Below are 15,513 nucleotides of genomic sequence, written 5' to 3' on the forward strand. Positions count from 1 at the left end.
TGCATTGTGCAACCTGGCTCAGATTGTGAGTGGAATGCTCTCCGGCTGGCTGGGAACTAAATGACTGACACCGGTATCATGGCCTGGTGATCGCACGCACGCGCGCACGCACGCACGCACACGCACACACACACACACACACACACACACACACACACACACAGTGACTCACTGAGGTACTGGCAGGACAGGATCCAACTACTGAGAGAGCTACAGGTAAATACAAGAATGCACAAATTCTTCTGTTCTCCATCTATCCCCTCTGTCTGTCTCTCTCTCTCTCTCTCTCTCTCTGTCTTTCTCTCTCTCTCTCTCTCTCTCTCTCTCTCTCTTTCTCTCTCTCTCCATGACACCCTATCAGCCAGTGCTTGTGCGTGCGTGTGTCGGGCGAGTTGTCGTGGCAACGGCGCGGCCGCCCCATTAGAATGCCAACGTGTTTACGAGCGGAGTTACAGCCTCTTTGCCTGCTGTTGGTTTCTCTTTCTCACTCTCTCCCTGTCTCACTCTCTCCCTGTCTCACTCTCTCCCGGTCTCACTCTCTCCCGGTCTCACTCTCTCTCTCTCCACCGTATACATTTTAGCAGGATTTCTTTCTGCCCTTCTTCCATCCATCCTAAAGCCCAAACCACACCAATGGGTCGCTATGCAACTGAGTATAGTTGCATGCTATGCACTCTGAAAGTAGCAGATCTACAAGCTCACAAAAATCTGGTTTATACATCACCGCACGCACACACACACACACACGCACGCACGCAGCCCTCACAATGTCAATATCTCAAATCCTAATTGCAGGGACATTTAGCCCTCACAAGTACAGTAAGCCAAGAACTATAGGCATGACACAACTATTACATAACCGCCTAATCGCACTCATTTTTAGATGATTGCAATTATTTTTGTGTAATCTTCATAATTGTTTTCAATGTATATTAGAAACATTTTCAACAACTAAAATTAGCATGCAGAAGTAGCAGATCTACAAGGTTACTTTGTCAATATTTAAAATGTACATTTTAATTCATTTATATTCATATTCATTCATTTATATTAAGTATACAATTATTAATTGTTCCATGGATTTCTTATCCCTGGCACAAAAGGACGATTTTAACGTCCTTTGCGTGTGTCGCCACAGTCAACAACTATTGGACAAGTACGAGTACAAATACCTCAAAATTGTACAATACAGTACTTAAGTAAAATGTACTGAGTTACTTAAATGTACCAGGGATTTTTTTGTACATTCAGTTATTGGTCACATCTGCCCCATGCAATTTGTGATTATGACCAAATGTGTATTCTGTTGTTCAATGCAAAAACCACACTTAAATTGTTAATCACAATTATTTGTGTGACAATTGATCATCAACTTAAATTTCTAATCGTGACAGCTCTACGGAGGAAAACACGCACGCACGGTCGCACGCACGCACGCACGCACGCACGCACGCCTCACTCCCGCAGACAGGTGGCACAGACTTATTAGTACCATTGAGGGAGTATCAAAGGGAATGCTGAATGAGAACAAACTCGACACATGGCAGATGAAACGCCTCCGTTATGTTTGGACTCCAGGAGCACCACACCTTGTAATAGGGAGCAAAGTGTGCGTGCGTGCGTGCGTACATGCATGCGTTAGTGTGTGCGTTCTTGGATTCTTTTTGCAGGTTGTAATTATTATATTTGTGCCGTTTTAAATTTGTATTTGTGAGCATACCTTAATGGTCAGATTGGTAATTTAATTGTATGTGTGTGCATGCATGCAGATTTTGTGTGTGTTTGACAACGGACCGTTGGGGTCATAATTTGTTATTTTGTTAATAAAATGTTATTTAGCAATCATGTTAAATGTTAACACAATGGTACTGCTTGATTCTGATTGGTCAATCGCTGAATTCAGCGGTGTGTTATTCCTTGATAATGCCAACTTTGCTCTATAACAGAACACTGTCTAATCAAAGCCTCAGAGCACCTGGCTGCGCTGCTTGGATTTCATGCTGTATCCTGCATTACAGCCATGTAAACAAACACACAATGTCATTTACAATTACAACTAAACGTTGCTCTCAAGAATGTTTTTGAAAACATTTAAAGCGAGAAATAGACAATGTAGTACCCGCAAATTCAGAGGCGACTGTGTTGCGCTCTGCAGGTCCAACTTGGAACACTTCCATTACCATAAGCAAGGAAATTTTGTTGGGTCAATTTATAAATGTATTAAGTAACCGTTTAATAAGCAGGATAATGGATGGCTGTACTTTACTCTACTGGTTTATTTGGACCTGACAGAGCATATCAATGAACGTTACATACAAATGTAGCATAAATACACCGGATTTAGCAGAGATGCTAATTTCCAACCGTAGTCCCCAGACATTAAACGCTAAACAACATAACAAGACATGAGAGGACAGCATACAAATAACATGGTACATTTCAAACACAGGTGGTCATGGTTTACAAAAGATAAATCACATGTTCAGGGTGATTATGCCACTTCCGTGGTCTTCTGTCTCCCTGCTCTTCTATTGACATAATTATCCTGTAGTTTTTTTTGGACACAACCTTTGACACTTTCCTCTTTCTGGTTCAACACACAGTTTTGACCTGCAGGTCAGAATTCAATTTCTCCCGTGTTGAGCAAGCAGGCAGGCTCTATTAACAGACCTGAGGTTGAACCAAGGTTCATGTTTTAGGTTGTTATAAGAGAAAGTAAAAGATGAGATTTTTTTTCATTTACTGCTTTCTTTAGTTTTAGCGATTTTGTACAGGGGGCGGGGGCATTCGAACATGGGACTAAATATGTATTTTTTGTACACAATTTTATAGTGATTTATTTATTTACATATTTAGCCCCATGTTCGAATGCCCCCGCCCCCCTGTAAAAATAGCTAAAATCGCATAGTACTACAAGAGCCTCTGGGTTCAAACCCGGGTACAATAGGGAAGTTACCACAGTACTACAGCTTTAAAGTAACGTGTGTTTGCATGTGTTCTGAATCGTGCTCGTGTTTAAGCATGCAGACAGGTGTACGTGCAACCGTGCATGTGTGAGTGCGTGCGTGTGTGTGTGTGTGCGTGTGTGTGTATAATCCTCTAGATAAGGTATAGGTAGATATAGGCTGTCCAGAATCCAGATATACAGGGATGTTGGCTAGAAGATTGGATGGACTTAAATTTGCAGCTATAAATCACTTAACCTGCAGGGACTAATGGGCTTATAGGCTTTAAACGGTAAACACACACACGGAACAAACACAAGCGCACAGCGCGCGCACACACACACACACACACACACACACACACACACACACACACACACACACACACACACACACACACACACACACACACACACACACACACACACACACACACACACACACACACAAGCTTGTAGATCGGCTGCGGGACACCACTGTACGGCTACAAATCAGGCATAACCACCAGTGGTGTAATGTAACTAAGTACATGTACTCAAGTACTGTAGTGAAGTACTGTATTTTAGGTATTTCTACTTTACTGGAGCATTTCCAATTTCCAATACTTTTACTTCTACTCGACTATACAGTACATCATCATTCTGTAGATTTTCATTATTATTAGGCTACAAAACATACATTAACCACTTCATGCCTATATACGCACATTTCTGCCATTTGAAAAAAGGCGATCCACAAGCTCACAATGTGTCGCAGTGTGAGCTTGTAGATCGTCTATTTTCAAAAGATGTCTATGCATTTTAATGCATTCTGCATACCGAGTACCTTTCCCTTTGGTACCTTACTTTTACTCAAGTACATTTTGCATTTCTTGGCATGCCATGGACAGAGTTACAGACGCGACACAGACGAACCAGCTATAGCTAACCCATGGTCATTATTTGGAATCAACGTATAATCGATATATATATAATTATATATATATATTGTGTCTCAGTAGGAAACACCGGACATTGTGAGTGCGTTGCCATGGTGACTGACAACGCTGTTCGCCGCATCACACACAAGAGCGCGAGACGAGACACGCCCCCTCGGGGAAGTGATAGGCCAAGTGTACGAACGTCATACTCGGACAGACGGAAATGATGCCGCGGCCGTCGGCAACCAGCCTCTGTATCGTGATACATATCTGGTGTGAGGTTGCTAGCAATACGCACCACTAGCGCCAGCGCACGTTACTGATGCCACAATTTATCCCAATTCACATTTTATCCATCATCACATGGAGTTTGTGTCATGGCATCGACTGTGGCGACCGACCGAACGACACACACACACACACACACACACACACACACACACACACACACACACACGTGTGGGTGTTTTCATTCACAATAAGTATGCATTATGTATTTATGAATGCCTTACATGAGTGTTTTTTTGCCGCCGGAACATAAAAGGGCAGATTTTGCGTGACTGACGGCCCGGGGGCCGTGCATGACGTGACTCATCCGTTTGAGTCATGATTGTGTGTGTGTGTGTGGAGGACTTTATGTCTACACACACACACACACACACACACACACACGGACACACACAAGGTTGTCGTAAAATGCCGGGTGTGTGCGCACAGTGTAAAGCAGGCGAGTTGCCACTTGCCGCCATTCCAGTAAACCGCTTCACCCCCACACAAAGACACAGCACTGTGCACACGTCACGCATGCATGCGCACAGACACACACACACACACACACGATAAGTATAGGGCCTATATACTGTACACACACTACACCAAATACACACAGTTAAATCATTACTCAGGTCTTTACCATCGTACTGTACAGTATGTACTGCACACACACGCACGCATGCACGCACACTTGTTTGTTTCTTTGTTTGTTCAAATATTGTACTCCACTGTAATTATTTAACAGCGTTAATTAAAAGTTACTTTACAGATTTAGCACGCACACACACACACACACACACACACACACACACACACACACACACACACACACACACACACATTGTTATTATTGTTCTGTCACTGTGCAGTGTTTAAATTAATTTTTACAATGCATCATGGGAAGAAAATCATTACAGAAACATATTGCATTGTTCCACATTCCACAGTAAGATATTGTAAACATTACAGTCAGTAATTGTGTTACAACTGTATAGAATGTAGCTTCACAGCAGCTAAATCAATACACGCAGACACGCACGCACGCACGCAGACACGCACGCGCGCACGCAGTCGGTCACATATGGGGACGGTCCTTGTGGACACACAGCTCATTATATTTCTCATTAGACCTCTACACACACACACCTGTTGAGGTGTGATGTACTGGCACAATGATCACACCTGCGCCTCGTCAACCCACTGCACTCTGCCTCACTGTACACCCCACCCGTCTGTCTGTCTGTATAAAGTATCAACACACACACACACACACACACACACAGTGTTGTCACGTAAACGGTCGACAGCGTGACGTTAGGCCATGGCGTCACGTCACCCCGTAAAGTATGGCACACACATCAGCATTAGTGCAGCGTTAGTACGTCAATTAGAAGTATAAGAAAGGAGGTATATCTAAAGGTAGACCCTATAGTCTCTCTCTCGTTTGGCTGAACTTCTCACCCTGTCTCTAAGGGAGATGTCAGCCACCCGTTCGAAGAAAACTCATTTCGGCCGCTTGTATTCGCGACCTTATTCTTTCGGTTTCATGACCCACACTTCATGACAGTACATATACTCAAGTGTACTGTAGGACTTAACCATTTCGGTCATTTGGAAATAGCCGTTTTAAAACTTGATAAGAGACATTCTGCATAATGAGTATATAGGCTACTTTATACTTTTTTACAGTATTGATAAAAACCTGTGAGATAGACATGCAGATATTACAGTGCATCCATCCTCTACACCCCCCCTACCTCAAACGAGCAGACCCAGCCGTGCACCACGCCGTTGCCAGGGCGACCGCGGCCATTGTGTACCCGGTTGCCATGGGAACCAGTCAGTCTCGGAGGTAAGGACAGAGAATTCTGAAACGCAGACTCTCCTCTTTAGGGTTCTCCACCTAATATACACACACTATACACTATATATATATATATATATATATACATACTAAAAATAATGTTTTACTTAGGCCTACTAATTGTACGGAATGTTTCATTTCAAGTTTTCAAATCATTTCAAAATAGCAGATCTACAAGCTCACACCAGCTATCTTCAAATGGCCGGAATGTGGTCACTGAAGTGATTGAAGTGCAGTATACGTGAATACATGTATTTACTGTAGTTACTTTACGCCTCTGTGTGCGTGTGCATGTGCATATATATACACACACACACACACACACACACACACACACACACAATACAGTGGTGTATTTCTCTCCCTCTCTCTCTCGTCAGGAGAAAAAGGACATTGACCTTTAAAGCAGCAGCAGCAGAACAATGGAAGAAAGGCTGGAATGGATGGATGGCTTGTTTGTCTTGTTCTCCTCATTTCCTCTCTCTGTCTCTCTCCCCCCCCCCCCCCCCTCCACCCCCCCCCCCCCCACCCCTCCCCTCCTCTCTGTCTGGGTGGGAGCAGTGCTGTCCATTCTCATTCTGACCGCGGTTTTAATAATAAATTGTCTCTCTTTTGTTGTTGGTCTCTCCCTCTAACAGCCGCAGTTCTTGTTTGGTCACTCCTCTCTTTTCTGCACCATCGTCGTAGGTCTTATGTCAACCCCCCCCCCCCCCCTCTCTCTCTCCCCCCCACCCCCTCCCTCTCCCTCCCTCCCTCTCTCCCTCCCCCCTCTCTCTCTCTCTCCCTCCCTTTCCCTCTGCTGGGCTTTGTTCGCTCTTGACACGGAGGGTAACACTTCAGCTTTCCTCCACCTCACACCTCCTGCCTGCCCCCCCCCACCTTATCATTTCTACAGAGCTCTATCCCTCACTATACTACCTCCATGTCTCTCTCTCTCTCTCTCTCTCCCTCTCTCCACCTAGCACTGGACATTTTGTCACGGTCATAATCATTTCCTCATTTCTCTTCTCTTTTTTTCTCCCCCCCATTCTTCAATACACCTGTCCATTTCCATTTTGTCCATTATAATGGGACGAGGAGGAGGAGGAGGAGGAGGAGGAGGCTTTTCAGAATTAACCCATTCTGACCTGAGATCAGATTCATACGAGGTTTCCACGGGACACACACTGGTCTGATTAACCCATTCTGACCTGAGATCAGATTCTAAAAATGTCAGTCGTTCTTCGAATTTTTCAAAAATAGCAGACCTACAAGCTCGTATCGCGCCACTCGGTGGCGCGATATGAGCTTGTAGGTCTGCTATTTTTCAATAGCTAAAGCATAACATGATGCCAACACCAAAATGGGTGCCCGGTCAGAATGGGTTAAAGAGTGCACTCCGGAAGCCAACGATGGCGGAATCAGAAAATAAGGAGAAAAGGGCTGTCGGGGATTACATTACCGCGCCGAATCTGCATTACAGCACCGAGACATATCTACATAAATACGAAGCTACTCATCATCAAGGGGTCAGGGAGTGTGTGAGTGGCTCGCACGGCCGCGGCAGAACGCCCGGGTTGTGTGTGAGTGGCTCGCACGCCGCGGCAGAACGCCCGGGTTGTGTGTGAGTGGCTCGCACGGCCGCGGCAGAACGCCCGGGTTGTGTGTGAGTGGCTCGCACGCCCGGGTTGGATTCCCACGGCGCTCAAATGACGACATATGCGTGCTGTGAGCTTATAGATCTGCTATTATTTATTGTTGTTGTAGAGATTTGATGCACTGTATAATTATGTATGCTGAAAAAAGATCTCACCAAGTATAGAGTGCAGCTCAGGTCCGTTTCACAAAGCTCAGAAGGCCTAAGTGGTTATATAACCTGAAGTTGATGAATTCCAAATATTATTATTAGTATTCTGTACCACCTGTGGACTTGCATCAAAGGCAGCCTATATATATAGGATGCCACGGTACTTTGAGAACCAGTCGGTATACTGTACTACATTGAGGAGAAAATTAAACAAAATAAAAAAAAGACTCCACCTTCTAGTCTGCTACTGTAGCAACATCATCAGATCCACATCGGTCCATTTAACATCAACGTAACATCACTGAGTCTCAGCGGGAGGTTAGTTTGTGCACAATTACACTGAAGCAGATTCTAATGCCAAGCCAGCGCACAGAGTAATCTAACAGATTACATTCGGTCTACCAATTACGGGGTTCAGGAGGGAATCGCTAAACTCCTTCACTCAGCGTTCCACTTTGATTATGTTCCCAGCAGACACCTGGAGGCGCAGCACATCTCTCAACCTTTTAATGTCAAGGACCCCGAGACAGTTTGATATACATTATTAGGCCATGGACCCCCCCCATTGATATGATATATCGTTAGATTATTAGATTTTCCATAAATCAATGCTATTTTTCATTTCCTGAAATTTTTGGAGTTAGGTGGTTTCGTCCTGACAGCACAGCAGAGATATCATATGATATGATTGTTGTTTTATCTCTAGGTGGGACCAGTGGTCAGTGTAAAGTACTAACTATCAATCTGTTCTCCTTGTACAATGTTTGTACAATATGCCACCAACAGCCATAAAGAGGTATGAGTCCCTACTCTCTTTCAAAACCACTCTAAAAGAACACCGGCTGGAATTCAGAAGTGGACCCAGTAAAAAGTATTTTTATATAGTTTCAATATACAGATTATTTATTTTTTGAAACTATAAGACTGATGCTATAGTTCCTTGGTTTACCTGAGGCGCCACACTGTCTCTTTGCATTTGATGTATCGTGCTTACTATATTAAGTTGCTCTGGATCTGCAAAATGCCTAACTTATACATTTGCGCCCATTCTCACACTCTGTGTTTTGTGTAAAGGATGGCTGATTGCAGTTTCCGTTGTGTGCGAGAGACACATCATTTACAATGTAGGGCCAGCATTTACAAGATGTTCTTATTCACAGCGACTGACAAGTGCGAGATCATATATCATTGCTACTACTGACTGACATTGTTAATTAATGTCAGTCAGTTTTTAGACTACTAAGTTTCTACTGCTTCTCGTGTGAGGACTGAATGGTCCTCAGAATGTCCATTCTCAAAATCTACTATACTTGTAAGGACATTTGGGCGTCACAAGTACAGTAATACAACACACACACACACACACACACACACGTTCCAGCCGTGCCCTGTCAGAATCCATGGGGTGAAATATAATGACCAGTAGCAGCCTATATCCCCACACCATTCCCCTATCAACACCCTCCGTTCATTTGACACGCGTCCATCTCTTCTGCAGCCTCTCTCCGTCCCCCTCTCTGCCCCTCTCCTCTTCTCCTCTCCAGATGACTCACTCCCTCTCAGCCTTTTCCATTTCCTTCCAATCCCTCCCCCTGTGCAGCGCCTTCGCCCTGAACTATGTTTCTCCTCTCTCCGCCTCCCTATACCGTCCTTATCTCCCCCTCTCTCTCTGCTCCCTCTCCCCTCTCCCTCTCTCTTTAAGGTTAAATACATGTCGTATAGAGTGTAGATCAGGGGTCCAGTACAGTTCAGTTGAGCATAATTTCAAGGATGGACAGTTTTGTCTGTACTGGTTTTGTCTGTAAGTGGTTTATCCCGCTTATTTATCCCGCGTATTACAAAACGCATCAAAAACATTATTCCTTAAGTGTCGCGACGGCCGCGTCTGCCCAGCTGCAGGGCTGGAGCACTGTCGGAAAAAACTGTGTGTGAGCTGATCAAATAGAATCCATTTTCAGGTACTTTGCTTTGTCTATTTCTCGCTCAAATGTTTTCAGAAACATATATTTGAGAGCAATGTTTAGCTGCAAATGACATTGTGTGTGCGACGCGTTTACACGGCTGCCATGTTGGAAACAGCAGGACATCAGTGGGGCGCAGAGCGCTGCTCCGAGGGTTTGATTAGGCATCGGTCTGTTATAGAGTGGAGCGGTCATTATCCGCTGAATTCAGCCATTGACCAATTAGAATCAAGCATTCAACCAAGCCATGTAATAAAATAGTATATAGAATAGGAAAGGACCAGAAAGGAAGAGGCAGATATAGGCAGTAGAGAGAAAGCAGAGAGAAAACAAGGGCCGAATGTGAGGAATTGTCGGCCATGGAGGTTAGGAGATATGATGGAGTGCCTCCATCAAAACCACCGTTTTGGTGAAGAGGTGACCACCGAAAAGGTGGTCACCTCTTCACCTAAAACTGGAGTCTGACTATAGGACTCGAGCCAACCACCTGCAGTATGGCTCTCTCTCCATTGGCCAGAGCAAGAAAGACGATACTGCTCGCGGCGGTCTGTTGTTGTTGCAAACACACACGAATTAGATGAGACGAGCGGGTTGAGCATTTGTTTTGTAAACGTCTATACAATATGAACACGGCTCACTGTAGCGGAAAAATAATATGCATGCAAATGATGAACATTGCAGTGCATTATGTCATCACCACAGGCCTTGGACAAAAGGAGCTGTATAGACACAGTAGTATAGCACGACTGAACGCAGCGAGGGAAGCCGAGCGGCTCATTACAGACGGAGGCTGCCAGGTGAACAGCATCGAGTTAAACAGTAATCTGTCTTTGTGGAAATGTTTTCCTTGGATGTCTCTTTATCAGTATATACGTTTCAGAGCAGACTTTGCCATTAAAAAGGGTTCGCTTTAGTAAACAAAGCCACTGTTTCCCCATTTCCCATTAGCGTGCGTCGGAAAAAGTCACATATATATTTTTTTGTCAGAATAGTCTCCATTTATGGGCGTTAGAATTTTAATATATATTCACACAAAGAAAACAATGTGAAAATGAATATTCATTACCGGTAGTCAGGCGATATAAAAAAAGACATTCTGAATCCATTGCAAGCATTTGGTTTTGCACGGAAAACACTACCTTGGGCTAAAAACTGCTATCCTTTATATGCAAACACATTGGTGAAGAAATGTATAATAAGGAATTTATTCTCAGATTGGACATTTTTCTGATAATATTCCCTGCACTATCAGGGATTTTAATTACTGTTAAAAGTACCTACCGGTACTCAACTGTTAAGACATTTGGCGCCAACGGGGTCATGTGGTTGGCGTGGGCAGACGCACACACACAACCATGCGAGGACACATTATAATGGCCTATAGTTAGTACATGAGTGCTTTTCTATAGGGCTTATTATTGCCTTCTGGGTGCCACGCCATAAAAAGGCTGCTTTCAACCACCTGTGATTGATGGAACAATCGATGGGATAGCGAGGATCCCCTGCCATGTACGCATGACCTCATTGGTGTGATGTCATGCTGACATGACCACGTTACAACTCTGTCCTACAGTACAGGCATTGGTGGACAAAGAACAGTGTATTTATACGTCGTATATATTTACTATATAGCCTGCATCAGTGTTGTTTTTGTCGACTAAAACTATGACGAAAAATGTTCGTCGACTACCTTTTTCCACTGACGAAAAGTGAATAAAAACGAAATGAAACTACCGTAAGCTACGATGACTAAAACTAAGACTACAAAACCTAAAATACATTGCATGGATGCACCTGGGGGACGTATCCTCAGTATCCTCACCGTGCCGTGGGTTTGTTGGGCTTCCTCCTCACGGAGGACACAGGCTGGGGCGCAAAGCCGCCAAGTTCCATACTGCTCCCGGGTGCCGTCTACATTCCGGCTGCCACCCGTCTCTCCGGTCCGGTTGTCACCAGACTATTCCTTGGTTGTCAGTTTGGTCACGTAGTCCATTCCTATGAGTCAAGAATAACCACAACAAAAATACATTACATGGATGCACCTGGGTTGTATCCTCAGTGATGTATCCCAAGGTCATCGGGGTTTCGGGTCTCCCATCATCATAGAGCGTCGCAGTCCCTCCCCCTCTCAGAACGGACGAACGGCCCAGGAAGTAACTTACCATTCATTTCAGTCATAGCCAATTCAGTCCGTATTTATTTAAAGACCTTTTAAGGCTCGTACAAAGCCAACTCGAGTCGTGAGAAATCATGACAATAAACTAAATTTTTTGCACCGAATAAATAATCAGAAAGAAGAAAAAAGGGGCAGGGTACAACACTGTGTACATACTTTTTGTCCAAAATGCTGAAACTACACTCCCATGAAGCATTGCGACTGACGTTCACTTCCTGGAAGGCTGGAATGAGAAATTGCCCGCGTTGTGCACTGGAGTCGTCAGTCGTGTAGTGTTTGTTCTTTGATTATAGTTTCTAGTCTACATTAAAAAGTTTATCTGTTCTTTTGTACCATAACATAAGTATGGTGCAGTGCTTTGTTCCCGACTGCAACCACCGGCCTGGGGTCAATATTTGCCGTTTCCACACTTTCCCGAAGAACAAGTCGGCGTTCACATTATGGACGAGACGTATACGATGATATCACAGCTTCAATGTTTGATACTTGATAACAAAAATAACAATCACAGCTTCAATGTAATGGATAGCATATGTTCTTACCTAATCATTACATTTTATATAAATCCAAAGGTACCTCATGATTTAAATAATGTATAATGTATTTTGTGTTACTCGACTACAATTAATTGAAAACCTTAGTTACCAGGCAGTTAGTTACTTTATAGATTTTGGTTATTATTACAAAATATACACTTATAGCCAATCTACAAGCTTACAACATGTCTCATTGTTTTGTGATAAATTGTATACATATAATAACTTGTGAAACATGACATTCTAATCTGCACAATGTACTACAAGTAACTTCTGATTACCTTGACTGTACTTGCGTGCGTGCAGTGCTGCGTGAAGTATTTCTACATTTTACTAAAACAAATTGAGTACATGCACCACTGGCCATTAAAATATTAATGTGTGTGTGTGTGTGTGTGTGTGTGTGTGACTGTGTGTGTGTGAGATCTCCTGCTGTACACTACTGTATTTTAACATCAGTCATCATAAATAATGTTGTTACTTCTGGCTGGTACTTGTGTTCTCCCCTGCTGTTTATTAATTTGTTAATTAATTTGTAATTCCCACTATAACATGAATTGTTTGAGTCAGTTTGATTTATGTAGACGTAGAGAGAAACGTTAGTTACTAATTCTGAACTCACCATAACTTTGTATGTCTTGTTCTTCATACTGGCTCTTACAGAGCCAATAAGCTGGCCTTGTGAAAAAGAACATGCCAGGACATGGCCAGACTCATAGTGGTTTTCACCGCGGCGGACACTCTTTTCTTCATTTTTAAAATACCGTAACATATTCGATAAAGAAATCATTGTACCTGCACGTATACCTGTAAACGGTATTAGAATACTAGTGTTCTAATATGGCGGGTCAACAGGGGGCAGTAACGATTTCCACGGAAACCGCAACCTCCACCAATCACAGACGTCGACATCACCGGATGTTTGGACTTTAGCATTCTGGGTAATGAAGTACTTCTCCTTGAGGTCGCGCATAAAGATCGTTTTTACTAAAACTAGAGTGATAGCATGCATGCTTGGGGTTTCTACAGGAGCATATAGAACCATTTTACAACCACGACCACAATGGTAAGTGTACATGGAATTGTTACGATATTATGGCTGATACGAGAATTCCCTATGGTCCAGGTGAATGGGATTTTTACTTCTGGGTCTGGCTCTGACGTCACTGCGGCGCTCTATACCCCTCACTCAGGTGACCTAGCCGGGGTGATCAAGTCCCGACTTACGTCCCAGTAGTAGCTACCCTCGATCAGTCCCATTAGGGAAAAACCAGGGCCACTCAATCCGTTCCTCCTGAACTACTCTGCCGAATAAATATATTGACAATTTTGTCAACAAATAAAAACTAGACTAAAATGTTAGGAAGGGACTAATGGACAAGAGATCCAGTATAAGTCAGTTTACACTTGGTTACATGCTGAAAATAGCCAATCTACAAGCACACAACGCATCACAGCGCGACGTGTTGTGAGCTTGTAGATCTGCTATTTTCAGCAAGTGTAAAAATCTGTTACGACTTTGATGCAGTCAATTTACGACTGCATCAAGTCAAAATACATTTTAGTCGACTAAATCAACTGTAGATTTAGTCGACTCAAATCTTATATTTAGTCAACTAAAACTAGACTGGAAGACAGTCTAGACACTAAAACATTCCAGATGACGTTGCATTCCACAAAGTTGCATTCCAAAGACTATGACTTAAACTAAAATAGAAATTTGCTGCCAAAAACAACACTGGCCTGCATTGAAATATGGAACATTTCCCCCCAAAAAAGTTTTAAATGGGCTATAATGAAACTAGCTCGCAGTGAGCTCATAGATTACACATTTATTTATAAATGTATTTATTTTAACCCATTCTGAACGGGAACCCATGTTGGTGTTAGCATCATGTTATGCTTTAGCTATTTAAAAATAGCAGATCTACAAGCTCATAGCGTGCCACCGAGTGGCGCGCTACGAGCTTGTAGGTCTAGCTATTTTTTAGAAAAATCGAAGAACGACTGACATTTTTAGAATCTGATCTCAGGTCAGAATGGGTTAATCAGACCAGTGTGTGTCCAGTGGAAACCTCGTATGAATCTGATCTCAGGTCAGAATGGGTTAAGACGACATGAATGCAGTGTGTAAAAGTGAAGTAAAAGTATTGGAAATGATTACAAATAGCTCAAAATCGTACTTAGGTAAAGTACTTAAATAAATGTACTGTGTGTTACTCCATGCGTACAGGGAACAGACACCCTAAACAACACCAGCGGTGTTATTATCTCCTACAAGTAAAGTACTTAAATAAATGTACTGTGTGTTACTCCATGCGTATACGGGGAGCTCAGCGCAGCGAACACCCTAAACAACACCGGCGGTGTTATTATCTCCTACAAGTAAAGTACTTAAGTAAATGTACTGTGTGTTACTCCATGCGTACAGGGAGCTGGGAACACCCTAAACAACACCGGCGGTGTTATTATCTCCTACAAGGCCCGGCGGAACCACAGAGTCATCCATCATGTACGGACAACACAGAGAGAACATCTTTTTATGACCCAATTTTACGCTACTCCTTCGGCACTATCTATGACGTCGTGGCGTGCTATACGGGCCGGAGAAGTCAAGTGTGACCCTGCGTGGGGGCTTAGTGTGTACACGTGTGTGTGTGTGCGTGTGTGTGTGTGTGTGTGTGTGTGTGTGTGTGTAAGAGAGACTCAGAGTCTATGGCCCAGCTGTGTAGATTTGGTTTACTGTAGTGCTGCAGTGTATATGTGGGCTTTTAGCTATCTTGTAATATACCTTTCACACACACGCACACACACACACACACACACGCACGCACGCGCGCTGTAGGCTTTTCAGCAAAATACTTGCCAGACTTGATTAAAAGTTTTAGGCTTGGCTCAGGGCTAGGATTATCCTTACAAGTATATCAGCACAAGTGCGTGTGTGCACGCACACACACACACACACACACAGTAATTTAGTCCTATCTGAATGCACCGCGTATCATCAGGAATGCGGAAAAAAAAGCATAGTTCACATTCTCTCTTCGATGCGT

Source organism: Protomyctophum bolini (assembly GCF_963924005.1).
Source record: "Protomyctophum bolini genome assembly, chromosome: 20".
In the NCBI taxonomy this organism is placed as follows: Eukaryota; Metazoa; Chordata; class Actinopteri; order Myctophiformes; family Myctophidae; genus Protomyctophum; species Protomyctophum bolini.